This window comes from Oncorhynchus tshawytscha, unplaced genomic scaffold, assembly GCF_018296145.1.
Source record: "Oncorhynchus tshawytscha isolate Ot180627B unplaced genomic scaffold, Otsh_v2.0 Un_contig_7283_pilon_pilon, whole genome shotgun sequence".
NCBI lineage: Eukaryota > Metazoa > Chordata > Actinopteri > Salmoniformes > Salmonidae > Oncorhynchus > Oncorhynchus tshawytscha.
Window position 1 is genome coordinate 213,995 of NW_024609685.1, and position 16,819 is coordinate 230,813.

Below are 16,819 nucleotides of genomic sequence, written 5' to 3' on the forward strand. Positions count from 1 at the left end.
AGGGAGGAGACAGAGAGAGAAGGGAGGAAGAGAGGGAGAGAGGGAGGAGGCAGAGAGAGGGGGAGGAGGCAGAGAGGGAGAGAGGGAGGAGGCAGAGAGAGGGGGAGGAGGCAGAGAGAGAAGGGAGGAAGAGAGGGAGAGAGGGAGGAGGCAGATAGAGAAGGGAGGAAGAGAGGGAGGAGGCAGAGAGAGAAGGGAGGAAGAGAGGGAGGAGGCAGAGAGAGAAGGGAGGAAGAGAGGGAGGAGAGAAGGGAGGAGAGAGAAGAGGAGGAAGAGAAGGGAGGAAGAGAGGTAGGAGGCAGAGAGAGAAGGAAGGAAGAGAGGGAGGAGACAAAGAGAGAAGGGAGGAAGAGAGGGAGGAGGCAGAGAGAGAAGGGAGGAGGGAGAGAGGGGGGAGGAGGCAGAGAGAGAAGGGAGGAAGAGATGAAGAGAGGGAGAGAGGGAGGAGACAGAGAGAGAAGGGAGGAAGAGAGGGAGGAGGGGATAAAAGAGGGATGGGTGGAAGATAGAAAGTAAGTGAATAGCTTGTACAGACAGATACACACACACACACACACACACACACACACACACACACACACACACACCACGCTCACACACGAAGGAGGGAGGAGGGAGAGAGAGGGCATCTCTCCCCAGACCTCTCCTAGCTCTACCCTAGACCTCCCCTAGCTCTCCCCAGGCCTCCCCTAGATCTCCCCCAGGCCTCCTCTAGATCTCCCCCAGACCTCTCCCCCAGGCCTCCTCTAGATCTCCCCAGACCTCCCCTAGCTCTCCCCCAGACCTCCCCTAGCTCTCCCCAGACCTCCCTAGCTCTCCCCAGAGCCTCCCTAGCTCTCCCCAGACCTCCCCTAGCTCTCCCCAGGCCTCCTCTAGATCTAGCTCTCCCCCAGGCCTCCCTAGATCTCCCCAGGCCTCCCCCTAGCTCTCCCCAGCCTCCCTAGCTCTCCCCAGACCTCCCTCCCCAGACCTCCCCTAGCTCTCCCCAGGCCTCCCTAGCTCTCCCCAGACCTCCCTAGCTCTCCCCAGACCTCCCCTAGCTCTCCCCAGACCTCCCTAGCTCTCCCCCAGCCTCCCTAGCTCTCCCCAGACCTCCCTAGCTCTCCCCAGGCCTCCCCTAGCTCTCCCCAGACCTCCCTCTCTCCCCAGGCCTCCTCTAGATCTCCCCAGGCCTCCCCTAGCTCTCCCCCAGACCTCCCCTAGCTCTCCTCCAGACCTCCCCTAGCTCTCCCCAGACCTCCCCTAGCTCTCCCCAGACCTCCCCTAGCTCTCCCCCAGACCTCCCCTAGCTCTCCCCAGACCTCCCCTAGCTCTCTCCCCAGACCTCCCCTAGCTCTCCCCCAGACCTCCCCTAGCTCTCCCCAGACCTCCCTAGCTCTCCCCAGACCCCCCCTCCCCAGACCTTCCCTAGCTCCCCAGACCTCCCCTAGCTCTCCCCCAGACCTCCCCTCCCCAGCTAGCTCCCCCAGGCCTCCCCTAGCTCTCCCCAGACCTCCCCTAGCTCTCCTCCAGACCTCCCCTCCCCAGCTCCCTAGCTCTCCCCAGACCTCCCCTAGCTCTCCCCAGACCTCCCCTAGCTCTCCCCCAGACCTCCCCTAGCTCTCCCCAGACCTTCCCTAGCTCTCCCCAGCCTCCCCTAGCCTCCCCAGACCTCCCTCTCCCCAGACCCTAGCCTCCCAGACCTCCCCTAGCCTCCCCCAGACCTCCCCTAGCTCTCCCCCAGACCTCCCCTAGCTCTCCCCCAGACCTCCCTAGCTCCCCCCCAGACCTCCCCTAGCTCTCCCCAGACCTTCCCTAGCCTCCCCAGACCTCCCCTAGCTCTCCCCAGACCTCCCCCTCTCCCCAGACCTCCCTAGCTCTCCCCCAGACCTCCCTAGCTCTCCCCAGGCCTCCCCTAGCTCTCCTCCCAGACCTCCCCTAGCTCTCCCCAGGCCTCCCTAGCTCTCCCCAGACCTCCCCTAGCTCTCCCCCAGACCTCCCCTAGCTCTCCCCCAGACCTCCCTAGCTCTCCCCAGGCCTCCCCTAGCTCTCCCCAGGCCACCCCCCAGACCACACCCCTCCTCCCCAGACCTCCCCTAGCTCTCCCCAGACCTCCCCTAGCTCTCCCCAGACCTCCCCTAGCTCTCCCCGGATCTAACCCCAGACCACCCCCCCCCCCAGCTCTCCCCAAGGCTCCCCTAGCTCTCCCCAGACCTCCCCCTCTACACCCAGCTCTACCCCAGACCTCCCCTAGCTCTCCCCAGACCTCCCTAGATCTCCCCAGACCTCCCCCCTACCTCCCCTAGCTCTACACCCCCAGACCTAACCCCTAGCTCCCCCCCTCCCCAAGCTCTCCCCAAGCCCCTAGCTCTCCTCCAGACCTCCCCTAGCTCTCCCCAGACCTCCCCTAGCTCTCCCCAGACCTTCCCTAGCTCTACCCCCCCCCAGACCTCCCTAGCTTTCCTCCATGTCCATGTATGGGGATTGTAGATGTACCTTTCAATCATGCACACACCCCTACGCCCCCACAAACACCCATACCCCCCCACACACAACCATACCCACACACACACACCCACAGCACCCTCCCACACACACGCCCACACACCATACACCCCCCCCACACACACACCCATACCCCCCACCACCACCCCCTCCACACACATACACTCTCCACAGCACCCTAACACACACACACACCCATTCCCCCACATACACCCTCCACAGCACCCTAACAAACACACACACATCCATACCCCCCACACACACCTATACCCCCCACACACACACCCTCCACAGCACCCTAACACACACACACCCACCCATCCCCCAGCACCCTAACATACACCACAGCACCCTAACAAACACACACACATCCATACCCCCCCCTCCACAGCACCCTAACACACACATACACCCTCCACAGCACCCCCACACACACATACACCCTCCACAGCACCCTAACACACACACACATCCATACACCCTCCACAGCACCCTAACACACACACACATCCATACCCCCACACACACATACCCCCCACACCTCTCCACAGCACCCTAACACACACACACACCCATTCCCCCCACATACACCCTCCACAGCACCCTAACACACACACACATCCATACACACACACCTATCCCCCCCCACACACACCCTCCACAGCACCCTAACACGCACACACACCCATTCCCCCCACACACCCTCCACAGCACCCTAACACACACACACACATCCATACCCCCCCCCACACACACCTATACCCCCCACACACACATACACCCTCCACAGCACCCTAACACACACACACACCCATTCCCCCCACAGCACCCACACACACACACACACATCCATACCCCCCCCACACACATACACCCTCCACAGCACCCTAACACACACACACACATTCCCCCCACATACACCCTCCACAGCACCCTAACACACACACACACATCCATACCCCCACACACACACACCTATACCCCCCCACACACCCTCCACAGCACCCTAACACACACACCCATTCCCCCACAGCACCCTCCACACATCCATACCCCCACACACACCTATACCCCCCACACACATACACCCTCCACAGCACCCTAACACACACACACACCCCCATTCCCCCCACACACACCCTCCACAGCACCCTAACACACACACACACCTATACCCCCCACACACATACACCCTCCACAGCACCCTAACACACACACACACACATCCACACACCCCCCACACACACCTATACCCCCCACACACACCCTCCACAGCACCCACACACACACACCACATCCATACCCCCCACACACCTATACCCCCCCACACACACACACATACACCTCCACAGCACATCCTACCCCCCCCACACACACACACACACCCTCCACAGCACTAACACACACACACACACACATCCATACCCCCCCACACACACACACACACCTGACATCCCACAGCCACAAATGTTATGAGGGTTGAATATTTTCAAACACATCTGTGTCCTAAATGGTGCCTTTCCCATTATAGGCCTATAGTGCTCTGGTCCAAAGTAGTGCCCCTACAGTATACAGGGAATAGGATGCCTTTGGGGACGTTGCTGTACTAAAAGGTCTACTGTAGCTGCTACAATAGCAACTTCTATGGCTCCTGCAGGGTCAAACTACATATGTACTGACTTTACCAGGCAACATGTGAACAAGGGGGACTTGGATCAGTCTGTGGATGATGTTCACAGAAAATGTATCATTGTAACCATGAGAAAGGTGTGTGTGTGTGTGTGTGTGTCTGTGTGTGTCTCTCTGTGTGTGTGTGTGTGTGTGTGTGTGTGTGTGTGAGACAAACGGTCTTATTTTTGCTTGTGACAAACTGGGGATTATTAGGTGACCGTGATGGTTTGAGGGCCAGATTGGGAATTTAGCCAGAACACCAGGGTTAACACCCCTACTCTTATGATAAGTGCCATGGGATCTTTAATGACCTCTAAACTAACATGGGACTATGTCCATAGCCAACGACGGGCACAGTTGAACCAGTTACTGTGGACACAAAAATGGTCTGTCTACAAGCATTTCCTTCCCTGTTCTGTATCTACGCAGCCTGTCCCCACACACTTTCTGTGACGTGGGTTATTCTTCTATTTCAAGGCCTAGCTAGTCATCTCTCTCTCTCTACATACACACACACACACACACACACACACATACATATATATATATATATATATATATATATACACATACACACACACACAATCACCATGAATACTTTATTTTCACATTTTCTCATTTCCTTTATCACACCTTTCACCTTGTCATCACCGGGAGAACCATGGCTGTTTTGTTGTGGCATGTTACACAACTTTCCCTTTAATAGGGCATCTAGACAGACCCGCCTCCTCCTGGAACTGAGAGAACTCCATAACTAATAGGGCATCTAGACAGACCCGCCTTCTCCCGGAACTGAGAGAACTCCATAACTAATAGGGCATCTAGACAGACCCGCCTCCTCCCGGAACTGAGAGAACTCCATAACTAATAGGGCATCTAGACAGACCCGACCCCTCCTCCCGGAACTGAGAGAACTCCATAACTAATAGGGCATCTAGACAGACCCGCCTCCTCCCGGAACTGAGAGAACTCCATAACTAATAGGGCATCTAGACAGACCCGCCTCCTCCCGGAACTGAGAGAACTCCATAACTAATAGGGCATCTAGACAGACCCGCCTCCTCCCAGAACTGAGAGAACTCCATAACTAATAGGGCATCTAGACAGACCCGCCTCCTCCCGGAACTGAGAGAACTCCATAACTAATAGGGCATCTAGACAGACCCGCCTCCTCCCGGAACTGAGAGAACTCCATAACTAATAGGGCATCTAGACAGACCCGCCTCCTCCCGGAACTGAGAGAACTCCATAACTAATAGGGCATCTAGACAGACCCGCCTCCTCCCGGAACTGAGAGAGAACTGAGAGAACTCCATAACTAATAGGGCATCTAGACAGACCCACCTCCTCCCGGAACTGAGAGAACTCCATAACTAATAGGGCATCTAGACAGACCCGCCTCCTAGAACTGAGAGAACTCCATAACTAATAGGGCATCTCCTCCCGGAACTGAGAGAACTCCATAAGGGCTAGACAGACCCAGACAGACCCGCCTCCTCCCGGAACTGAGAGAACTCCATAACTAATAGGGCATCTAGACAGACCCGCCTCCTCCCGGAACTGAGAGAACTCCATAACTAATAGGGCATCTAGACAGACCCACCTCCTCCCGGTACTGAGAGAACTCCATAACTAATAGGGCATCTAGACAGACCCATCTCCTCCCGGAACTGAGAGAACTCCATAACTAATAGGGCATCTAGACAGACCCGCCTCCTCCCGGAACTGAGAGAACTCCATAACTAATAGGGCATATAGACAGACCCGCCTCCTCCCGGAACTGAGAGAACTCCATAACTAATAGGGCATATGGACAGACCCGCCTCCTCCCGGAACTGAGAGAACTCCATAACTAATAGGGCATATAGACAGACCCGCCACCTCCCGGAACTGAGAGAACTCCATAACAAAATAATAGAATTGAATCCCCCACACTTTGTTGATACCTCTCTGGCCTTAAGTGGCATTAATGGGTTGTGTCCTAAATAAAACCCTGTAGGGCGGGCTTCCGGTCAAATATAACGCACTACATAGGGAATAGGTTGCCATTTGGGACACTTTGAGGTATCTCACAATTAGATATTCAACTCACCTTAAATGTGTAAAACTGTGATATTTGTCTTCTCGACGTTGAGAACAGATGTGAGATCAGATCAGTCGCTCCAAAGAGACCAGTTTCCGCAAAGGAAATACCGCGTGGTGTCTTCTCCTTAACCTTTAAAGTTCAAACAGCATTGAGACATGAGAAGCAGAGATGATTTAAGTACTACAGGCCTGAAATACTATAGAATAAAACCTGTTATTATATAGGAACTTGCCATGCACCACACGGTCTGTCCTGTCTGAATACATGCACCAGACTGCCTGTCCTGTCTGAATACATGCACCAGACTGCCTGTCCTGTCTGAATACATGCACCACACTGCATGTCCTGTCTGAATAAATGCACCACACTGCATGTCCTGTCTGAATAAATGCACCAGACTGCCTGTCCTGTCTGAATACATGCACCTTTTATTCTCCTCTTAACAGTCTACTCCCAGCAGAACAGCACCTTTAACTCTCCTCTTAACAGTCTACTCCCAGCAGAACAGCACCTTTAACTCTCCTCTTAACAGTCTACTCCCAGCAGAACAGCACCTTTAACTCTCCTCTTAACAGTCTACTCCCAGCAGGACAGCACCTTTAATTCTCCCTAAACCCAGTTGTAGACATGTCCGGACATGTAGCACAGATTCAGAAACACAGGGGGCAGGCAGGGTGACTCACGTATAAATCACAGGAGGCTGCTGAGTGAAGGAAGGCTCATAATAATGGCTGGAACAGAACTAATGGAATGTTTGATGCATTTGATACCATTCCACTGATTCCACTCCAGCCATTACCATGAGCCCTCCCTCCCCAATTAAGGTGCCACCAACCTCCTGTGATGCAAATACATGTAGTAGAGCTAACTGGAGTGTGGTTGGTCCCATTGGTGGCCCTAGTTAGTAGTAGTTAACCACAATAATGACCCCTTAGTTAATTCAGGAAATGTTCAACTGAGCCTGCAATATTTCACCAAACCTGCTCAGAGTGAACTACTCCATGTGTCACCACAGAGGAAGAGGAAGTCTGCTCCTATGTCATGTGACCAGGGTTTTAGAGTTTCTACACATAAGCCCCAAGGACAAGACAAACTTGATTGTATAGATTTATTGACATTAAATGAATGTATGTATAAATGTATCCAAAGCAACTGCATTGTGGGTCAGGAACCACAGGAGAAACAGCATATCAATATCCACCTTTATGGCTATGGACTAATAAGAAAGCATTGATAAACAGTATTATTATTATTCAAGGTTATACATCAACACTTCATGTACATTATGCAGCTTGTGTGTCTTTAACAGACCTGGGTTCAAATAATATTTGAAATCATTTCAAATACTTTATCTTGATTGAGCTTGCATGGCTAAATGCAGTGTTTCCCAACCCTGGTCCTCCAGTACGCCCGAACAGCCCAACCCTGGTCCTCCAGTACGCCCGAACAGCCCAACCCTGGTCCTCCAGTAAGCCCGAACAGCCCAACCCTGGTCCTCCAGTACGCCCGAACAGCCCAACCCTGGTCCTCCAGTACGCCCGAACAGCCCAACCCTGGTCCTCCAGTACGCCCGAACAGCCCAACCCTGGTCCTCCAGTACGCCCGAACAGCCCAACCCTGGTCCTCCAGTACGCCCGAACAGCCCAACCCTGGTACCCCCAACATAACACATTTTAAACTGTAGCCCTGGACAAACACAACTCAGTCAACTCATTGAAGGCTTTATGATTAGTTAACAAGTTGAATCAAGTGTGCTTGTCCAGGTTTACAGTAAACATTTGTACTGTTGGGGGTACTCGAGGTCCAGGGTCAGGAAACACTGGCTTTGTGAACCAATAGAATTGCCCCAAAATAGCAAACTCCGCCCATCTGGCACTCCAGGCAGGACAGATCAAACGCTCACAGGTTCAGATAGTATTTGAACCCAGGTTCTTCTCATGACACAGTCAGCGCAGATGATAACAGATCTTCAATGATACACATTACAGTATGGCTTTTCAATCGTTACAGTAACAGAAAGTTACCCGACAGTATGGCTAACAATTATGTCAATTAAATCTATAAAACAATTACTGTACTTTTCCCTTTCATTCTTCATTCCCTGAGAGCACGGGGGAAGAAAGGCCATCACTTCCCCTTACCGCCGTAGATGGGGCATGGAGTGGAGCGGTCGGTCTTCTTGAACACGTTGTATTTACATGCCTTTTGGTCAAACTCCATCATGCAATCATCAGGAAATCTTGTGGGTTCAGAATACCTGCAATCAAACAATCAACATCAGCAAATGCTTTGGTAAAACAATGTATGGGCTATCACTCACTCACTCTCAAATCAAATATTATTTGTCATGTGCGCTGGAATTCAACAGATGTAGACCGTACCGTGAAATGCTTCCTTACAATGCAGTTAAGAAAATATTTACTAAATAAACTAAAGTTTAAAAAAGTAACACAATAAAATAACGAGGATATGTACAGCGGGTACTGAATTAATGTGCGGGGTACAGGTTAGTCGAGGTAATTGAGGTCATTTGTACATGTAGGTAGAGGTAAAGTGACTATGTATAGATTAATCAAATGGAGACCCGAAAGGTGTTTAATTGTTCAGGAGACTTATGGTTTGGGGGTAGAAGCTGTTAAGGAGCCTTTTGCACCTAGACTTGGCATTCTGGTACCACTTGCCGTGTGATAGCAGAGAGAATAGACAATGACTTGGGTGGCTGGAGTCTTTGAAAACAACCTGACACCGCCTGGTATAGAGGTCTTGGATGGCAGGGAGCTTGACCCTAGTGATGTACTGGGCCATACGCACTACCTTCTGTAGCGCATTTTAGTCAGAGGCCGAGCAGTTGCCATACCAAGCGGTGATGCAGCCAGTCAAGATGCTCTCGATGGTGCAGCTGTATAAATTTGAGGATCTGAGGACCCATGCCAAATCTTTTCCGTCTCCTGGGGGGGGGATAGTCATCACGACTGTCTTGGTGTGTTTGGACCATGATAGTTTGTTGGTGATGTGGACACCGGAAGCTCTCGACCCGCTCCACCACAGCCCCGTCGATGTGAATGGGGGCGTGTTCGGCCCTCCTTTTCCTGTAGTCCACGATCAGGTCCTTTGTCTTGCTCATGTTGAGGGAGAGGAGTGGGTCTAGGGTTTCCGGGATGATAGTGTTGATGCGAGTCATGACCAGCCTTTCAAAGCACTTCATGGCTACAGATGTGAGCGCTACAGGGCGATAGTCATTTAGGCAGGTTACTTTGGCGGTCTTGGGCACAGGGACTATGGTGGTCTGCTTGAAACATGTAGGTATTACAGACTGGGTCAGTTAGAGGTTGAAAATGTCAGTGAAGACTTAAACCGCTGCTTGTAGAGATTGAAATAATGAGCACTGTGATAGTTATATGGACCAGTGTGGTGGTACAGACTGGGAAGGCTGAGGGTTATATGGACCAGTGTGGTGGTACAGACTGGGAAGGCTGAGGGTTATATGGACCAGTGTGGTGGTACAGACTGGGAAGGCTGAGGGTTATATGGACCAGTGTGGTGGTACAGACTGGGAAGGCTGAGGGTTATATGGACCAGTGTGGTGGTACAGACTGGGAAGGCTGAGGGTTATATGGACCAGTTGGTGGTACAGACTGGGAAGGCTGAGGGTTATATGGACCAGTGTGGTGGTACAGACTGGGAAGGCTGAGGGTTATATGGACCAGTGTGGTGGTACAGACTGGGAAGGCTGAGGGTTATATGGACCAGATTGGTGGTACAGACTGGGAAGGCTGAGGGTTATATGGACCAGATTGGTGGTACAGACTGGGAAGGCTGAGGGTTATATGGACCAGTGTGGTGGTACAGACTGGGAAGGCTGAGGGTTATATGGACCAGTGTGGTGGTACAGACTGGGAAGGCTGAGGGTTTTATTGACCAGACATTTAGTGGGTGCTAGAATAAAAGCGGTGTATGCTACTCACGCCTGACAGCATTGCATGTCCCCGTTGGCTTGACAATAGCAGTTCATGCAATCACTGGTCCTCCAGCGGGACCCGATATCATGCCACGTCCCATCCTTGTCGTAAAGACACTGCCTCATGCCTAAACAAGGAAACAATATAACATATCACTGTGTTTGTTGTCTTTTCAATGAGATTCAAGATTCAAGTGTATTAGAAACATAATTGCATAACAATATGAAATGAGATGCTCTTTACAGGTCATAAAATACAAATATAAAACACTAAAATCACATAATGATTTGGTACAAGTGGTTATTTTATTAAATTGATAAATGTACAGGTGTGTGTGTGTGCGGTATAACACCAACTACTTTTGCCCAGAGCCCTATGGTTGTGTGTGTGTGTGTGTGTGTTAACAGCTGGTTATCTTTGTCCTTTACCTGGTTTAGCTTGTTCAAACCAGCAGCCAGCATGGAACAGTGGCAGCAGTGCACACAGCATTACAGCTACAGCCAAGGACCTCTTCCCGGGGAGAAAGAAGAAAATAGCATATGTTATCAGAATCACCTTTATTCTCCAAGTAGGCTACATTTACAGTACTTTCTGACAACAATGAAGAGAATATACACACAGGATACATAGACCGAGGGCAATAAAACATAGGCCTTTCATCAAACCGTCTAAACATTAAAGATGAAGAACTAGCAAAGTGAACTGACACATTTTAACATGTGGAGGTGATAGGTCATTAACCCTCCTCTAGATCTCTGTGTAATAAGATAACCTAAAGTAATTTCTAATTCCTCATACATAACATGCAATGATAGAAGGAACTTACCATGATTGACAGGAATTTAGACTGGATTCACAGGTAGATTCTGTAGGTTCTGTTGAGCTGTAGAGCGAGGTGTCATTCAATAATCCTCCCCCATAACATCAGACAATAAGCACAACAAGAGAAGGAAACCCAATCAGTCTCTTACCTTCAGTAACAAGACGCTGGCGCTAGCAAAGTATGCCGAAAAGGTCTTCTCACATTAACCCAATTTTGTCCTTGGAAGTGATATTTCTGAACAAAGTAGGATTAGTTTGCACGAGATGCTAAGCTAAAAAAAAAAGGGAAACAATATTTTCTCTTCCTGTGTCCCGTTTAAATTCCTCCGCCTTGCGCGACGGAAGTCCCGCCCTTTGTACTTCCGTTTGATTTCAGCATTCTGCATCAATGGTGGTGAGTATCGCAAGTACATCTCTTAAAAGAAGTAGGGGAAATCCAAACTTGGATCACGTTAAGTTATCCAGCCAATCGCAATTGACTGAATATCGACGTCTCATACAATTTAACTAACAAGTGAAATTGCCTGATTTAAGTGGATCTTTTAAATAATATCCAAATTGATTGGGCTTCTACAATGAGACAATATGATTTTTTCCCACATTAACTTAGATGAAGCATAGCTCTCAGGTTAATTTAAAGTTTAATTCCCAGATGGCCTATACAGGTTTGATTATTCATTAGATTTGATCAATCAGTAAAATCTGCTTTTGCAAAGCTCAATCAGTCCCGCCTCCAGTGGGAATCCCATATGGCTGTGGCCTGAGGGAAAAGTGCACCATGGTGGTGAATGTACCTAACATTACTTTTATGATAATCCAGCAATCTCAATTGCTTGGGTATCATCGTCTCATTCAATTTATTTATTTAAATTGTTGAACATACCTTTCTAGGTTCTTCCAATTAAATTATACATCTTAAACTTTGCAAGATGAACCAACTTCCCAGGTTAATTTAAAGTTTAATTCCCAGGTATGATTAATCAAATTGTCCAGTACTGATGGTTCATTAACGTCTATGTATAGATTAAAATCATCTTTGGGGGGGCCTCTCGGGTGGCGCAGTGGTCTAGGACGCTGCATCGTAGTGCTAGCTGTGCCACCAGAGACTCTGGGTTCGACTCTGGGTTCGGGAGGGTTTGGCCGGTAGGTAGGGATATCCTTGTCTCCTTTGGCAGGCTGGGCGCAGTGCGTGCTAACCAAGGTGGCCAGGTGCACAGTGTTTCCTCTGACATTGGTGCAGCTGGCTTCTGGGTTGGAGGTGCGCTGTGTTAAGAAGCAGTGTGGCTTTTGACCTTTGTCTCTTCTGAGCCCGTACGGGAGTTGTAGCGATGAGACAAGATAGTAATTACTAACAATTGGGGAGAAAAGGGGTTAAATAATTTTTAAAAATTTAATCGTCTTTGCAGCTCCCAACATATTCCAAAACCAAACTTTGGAAAATTAGGAAAAACATTTTTCCTTTCAAATGTTCTAATAATGTGCAAGCTATTCCCCCTCCGTCTGCACTATCCCCCTACCTCTGCACCATCCCCCTACATCTGTCTCCCACACCCAGGCTGCTGTGGTCAGAGAGGTTGTAAATTCCTGGAAGAGAATCCTGCCTCAGGGCCAGACAGTATAGAGAGAGTGAGTTTTCATAGAGAGAACAAAGGAATTTTGCCTCCAGGGGCACAGACAGGACCTGGCGTCATGAGACAGCCTTTTCTATGTTCCAAATAAAACCCCCACCTGGGTTTTCTATCACCAGACCAGCTTACCTCAATAACAAGAGGGCCAAGGTTTGAGACCAGACCAGTACCTCTATCACAGAGGGAAATAAGGTTTAAGTAGATTGCTGAATCTTTTAACCATCCCACGTGGTTAAACTCTTGGACTATCGATACGGACAGAATAAGAACAAGTCTTTGATATTAATTACTAGTCTGCAGCTAGGAATTCGGTATTATTGAGCCGACAACCGCAGAAACATCGTCACTCTGAACTATCCATTCTAACCGCGAGAGAGACAGAGAGAGAGAGAGAGAGAGAGAGAGAGGGCGGACAAACTCTCCAACAGAAACAAACTTTCCAACAGAGATCCCGACGACACACTGAGCGTAAATATATATATTGAGTGCAATTATTCCCGAATGAGTTAGCGTTCATGTGCAAAGGATTGGCATTTCAATTGTTATAATGATCAACTTTATAGTGTCTCTTATCTTTCGCACCCTTATCAGTCCCTCTGTCTAACAAGCCCCCATGCCGGTTTAGCCCACTAGGGCACACTCCCCTATAATTTCTTTGTAACCATATCTACTTTGTTTGTGTTATACATTTCTGTGAATTAGTTAGTAAATAAATGATTTTAAGATGATTGATGTATTGATGACTCATAGTGAAGACTGGGTTTGTGCAGATAACCAACAATTTAGGACGTTTGGAATGAGATTAACGTGTGTTACGGGTGTCGTCGTCTGAAGAAGAGGAATCGGACCAAAGCGCAGCGTGGTAAGTGTTCATGCCTTTTTATTGTAACTGAACACTATAACAAAATAACAAAGAGAAATAAACTAAACAGTCTTGTATAAGGTGCAGAAAACACTAAACAGAAAATAACTACCCACAAAACAATGGTGGGAAAAAGCTACCTAAGTATGGTTCCCAATCAGAGACAACGATAGACAGCTGTCCCTGATTGAGAACCATACTCGGACAAAACAAAGAAATACAAAACATAGAAAAAGGAACATAGAATGCCCACCCAAATCACACCCTGACCAAACCAAAATAGAGACATAAGAAGCTCTAAGCTCAGGGTGTGACAACGTGAGGTAAAGAATAATTAATTAATCAGAAGACCAATTGATCAGATATTAAAATATCTGAAAGTTATATTAGGAATATTATAACTTTGTAATCTGAATATTTTCCTTTGTGCCCCAATTTCCTAGTTAATTACAGTTACATGATTAAGTAGTTTAATCACGTAATAATAATTACAGAGAATTTTTTATAAAGATTAATCTTCAGTTTAATGATGCCAAAGACAAGACAAGCTGGTCTGTGTGAACAGGAGTCAAGACAAGATGCTGGAGCTGGTCTGTGTGACCAGGAGTCAAGACAAGATGCTGGAGCTCAATGTAGACCGCATTATCTACCAAGAGAATTCTCTTCGATTATAATCACAGCCGTATATATCCCCCCCAAGCAGACACATCGATGGCTCTGAACGAACTTTATTTGACTCTTTGCAAACTGGAATCCATTCATCCGGAGGCTGCATTCATTGTAGCTGGGGATTTTAACAAGGCTAATCTGAAAACAAGACTCCCTAAATTTGATCAGCATATCGATTGCGCAACCAGGGGTGGAAAAACCTTGGATCATTGTTACTCTAACTTCCGCGACGCATATAAGGCCCTGCCACGCCCTCCTTTCGGAAAACTGACCACAACTCCATTTTGTTGATCCCTGCCTACAGACAGAAACTAAAACAAGAGGCTCCCACGCTGAGGTCTGTCCAACGCTGGTCTGACCAAGCTGACTCCACACTCCAAGACTGCTTCCATCACGTGGACTGGGAGATGTTTCGTATTGCGTCAGATAACAATATTGACGAATACGCTGATTCGGTGTGCGAGTTCATTAGAACGTGCGTTGAAGATGTTGTTCCCATAGCAACGATTAAAACATTCCCTAACCAGAAACCGTGGATTGACGGCAGCATTCGTGTGAAACTGAAAGCGCAAATCACTGCTTTTAATCAGGGCAAGGTGACTGGTAACATGACCGAACACAAACAGTGCAGCTATTCCCTCCGCAAGGCTATCAAACAAGCTAAGCGTCAGTACAGAGACAAAGTAGAATCTCAATTCAACGGCTCAGACACAAGAGGCATGTGGCAGGGTCTACAGTCAATCATGGACTACAAGAAGAAATCCAGCCCAGTCACGGACCAGGATGTCTTGCTCCCAGGCAGACTAAATAACTTTTTGCCCGCTTTGAGGACAATACAGTGCCACTGACACGGCCTGCAACGAAAACATGCGGACTCTCCTTCACTGCAGCCGAGGTGAGTAAGACATTTAAACGTGTTAAAACCTCTTAAGCCTACCCCCTACTTTTTCGAACATTCTGTTAAAAATCGCGCAACATTTTGGTGTCCTGCTACTCATGCCAGGAATATAGTATATGCATATGATTAGTATGTGTGTATAGAAAACACTCACGTTTCTAAAACTGGTTAAATCACGGCTGTGACTATAACAGAACGTCTGTTTCATCGAAAAGCGCAGGAAAATCTGATCACTGAAAGTGGAAAAAAATATCCATGCGCCACTTCAGCCCATTGTTAGAGGTGAACCGTATTAAATGAGGCCGAGGTTGCAGTACCTACAGCTTCCACAGGATGTCTAGAGTCTTCTCATTTGATTCGGATTTGATTCTTGGTAGAACCGACCCAAGGGAACCGATTCCCTCCGACCTCCAACTTGATGTATTGGCTGAGTTTTTTCCGGACATTTTTTCCAGACGACCACCTATCGAATTTACATCGCCTCCTGATGATTTTTATCGCTTATTAACGTGTACTAATACCTAAAGTTGCATTAGAAAAGTATTTCGAAGTGTTTTGTGAAAGTTTATCGTCAACTTTTTAACTTTTAAAAAATGACGTTACGTTATGAAACGCTATTTTTTTCCGTTTATCACACAGTCTTCATAGATCGATATCTAGGCTATATATGGACCGATTTAATCGAAAAAAAGACCCAGTATTGATTATGGGACATCAAGGAGTGCCAACAAAGAAGATGGTCAAAGGTAATGAATGTTTTATATTTTATTGTGCGGTTTGTGTAGCGCCGACTATGCTAATTAGTTTGTTTACATCCCCTACGGGTCTTCTGGGGTGTTACATGCTATCAGATAATAGCTTCTCATGCTTTCGCCGAAAAGCATTTTTAAAAATCTGACTTGGTGCCTGGATTCACAACGAGTGTAGCTTTAATTCAATACCAAGCATGTGTATTTTAATGAACGTTTGGGTTTTAACTAATACTATTAGCGTTTAGCGTAGCGCATTTGCATTTCCAGAGCTCTAGTTGGGACGTCTGCGTCTCAAGTAGGAGCAAGAGTTTAACCCTCGCAAGGCTGCCGGCCCAGACGGCATCCCCAGCCGCGCCCTCAGAGCATGCGCAGACCAGCTGGCCGGTGTGTTTACGGACATATTCAATCAATCCCTATACCAGTCTGCTGTTCCCACTTGCTTCAAGAGGGCCACCATTGTTCCTGTCCCCAAGAAAGCTAAGGTAACTGAGCTAAACGACTACCGCCCCATAGCACTCACTTCCGTCATCATGAAGTGCTTTGAGAGACTAGTCAAGGACCATATCACCTCCACCCTACCTGACACCCTAGACCCACTCCAATTTGCTTACCGCCCAAATAGGTCCACAGACGATGCAATCTCAACCACACTGCACACTGCCCTAACCCATCTGGACAAGAGGAATACCTATGTGAGAATGCTGTTCATCGACTACAGCTCGGCATTCAACACCATAGTACCCTCCAAGCTCGTCATCAAGCTCGAGACCCTGGGTCTGTGCAACTGGGTTGCACAGACCCCGCCCTGTGCAACTGGGTACTGGACTTCCTGACGGGCCGCCCCCAGGTGGTGAGGGGAGGCAACAACATCTCCACCCCGCTGATCCTCAACACTGGGGCCCCACAAGGGTGCGTTCTGAGCCCTCTCCTGTACTCCCTGTTCACCCACGACCGCGTGGCCACCCACGCCTCCAACTCAATCATCAAG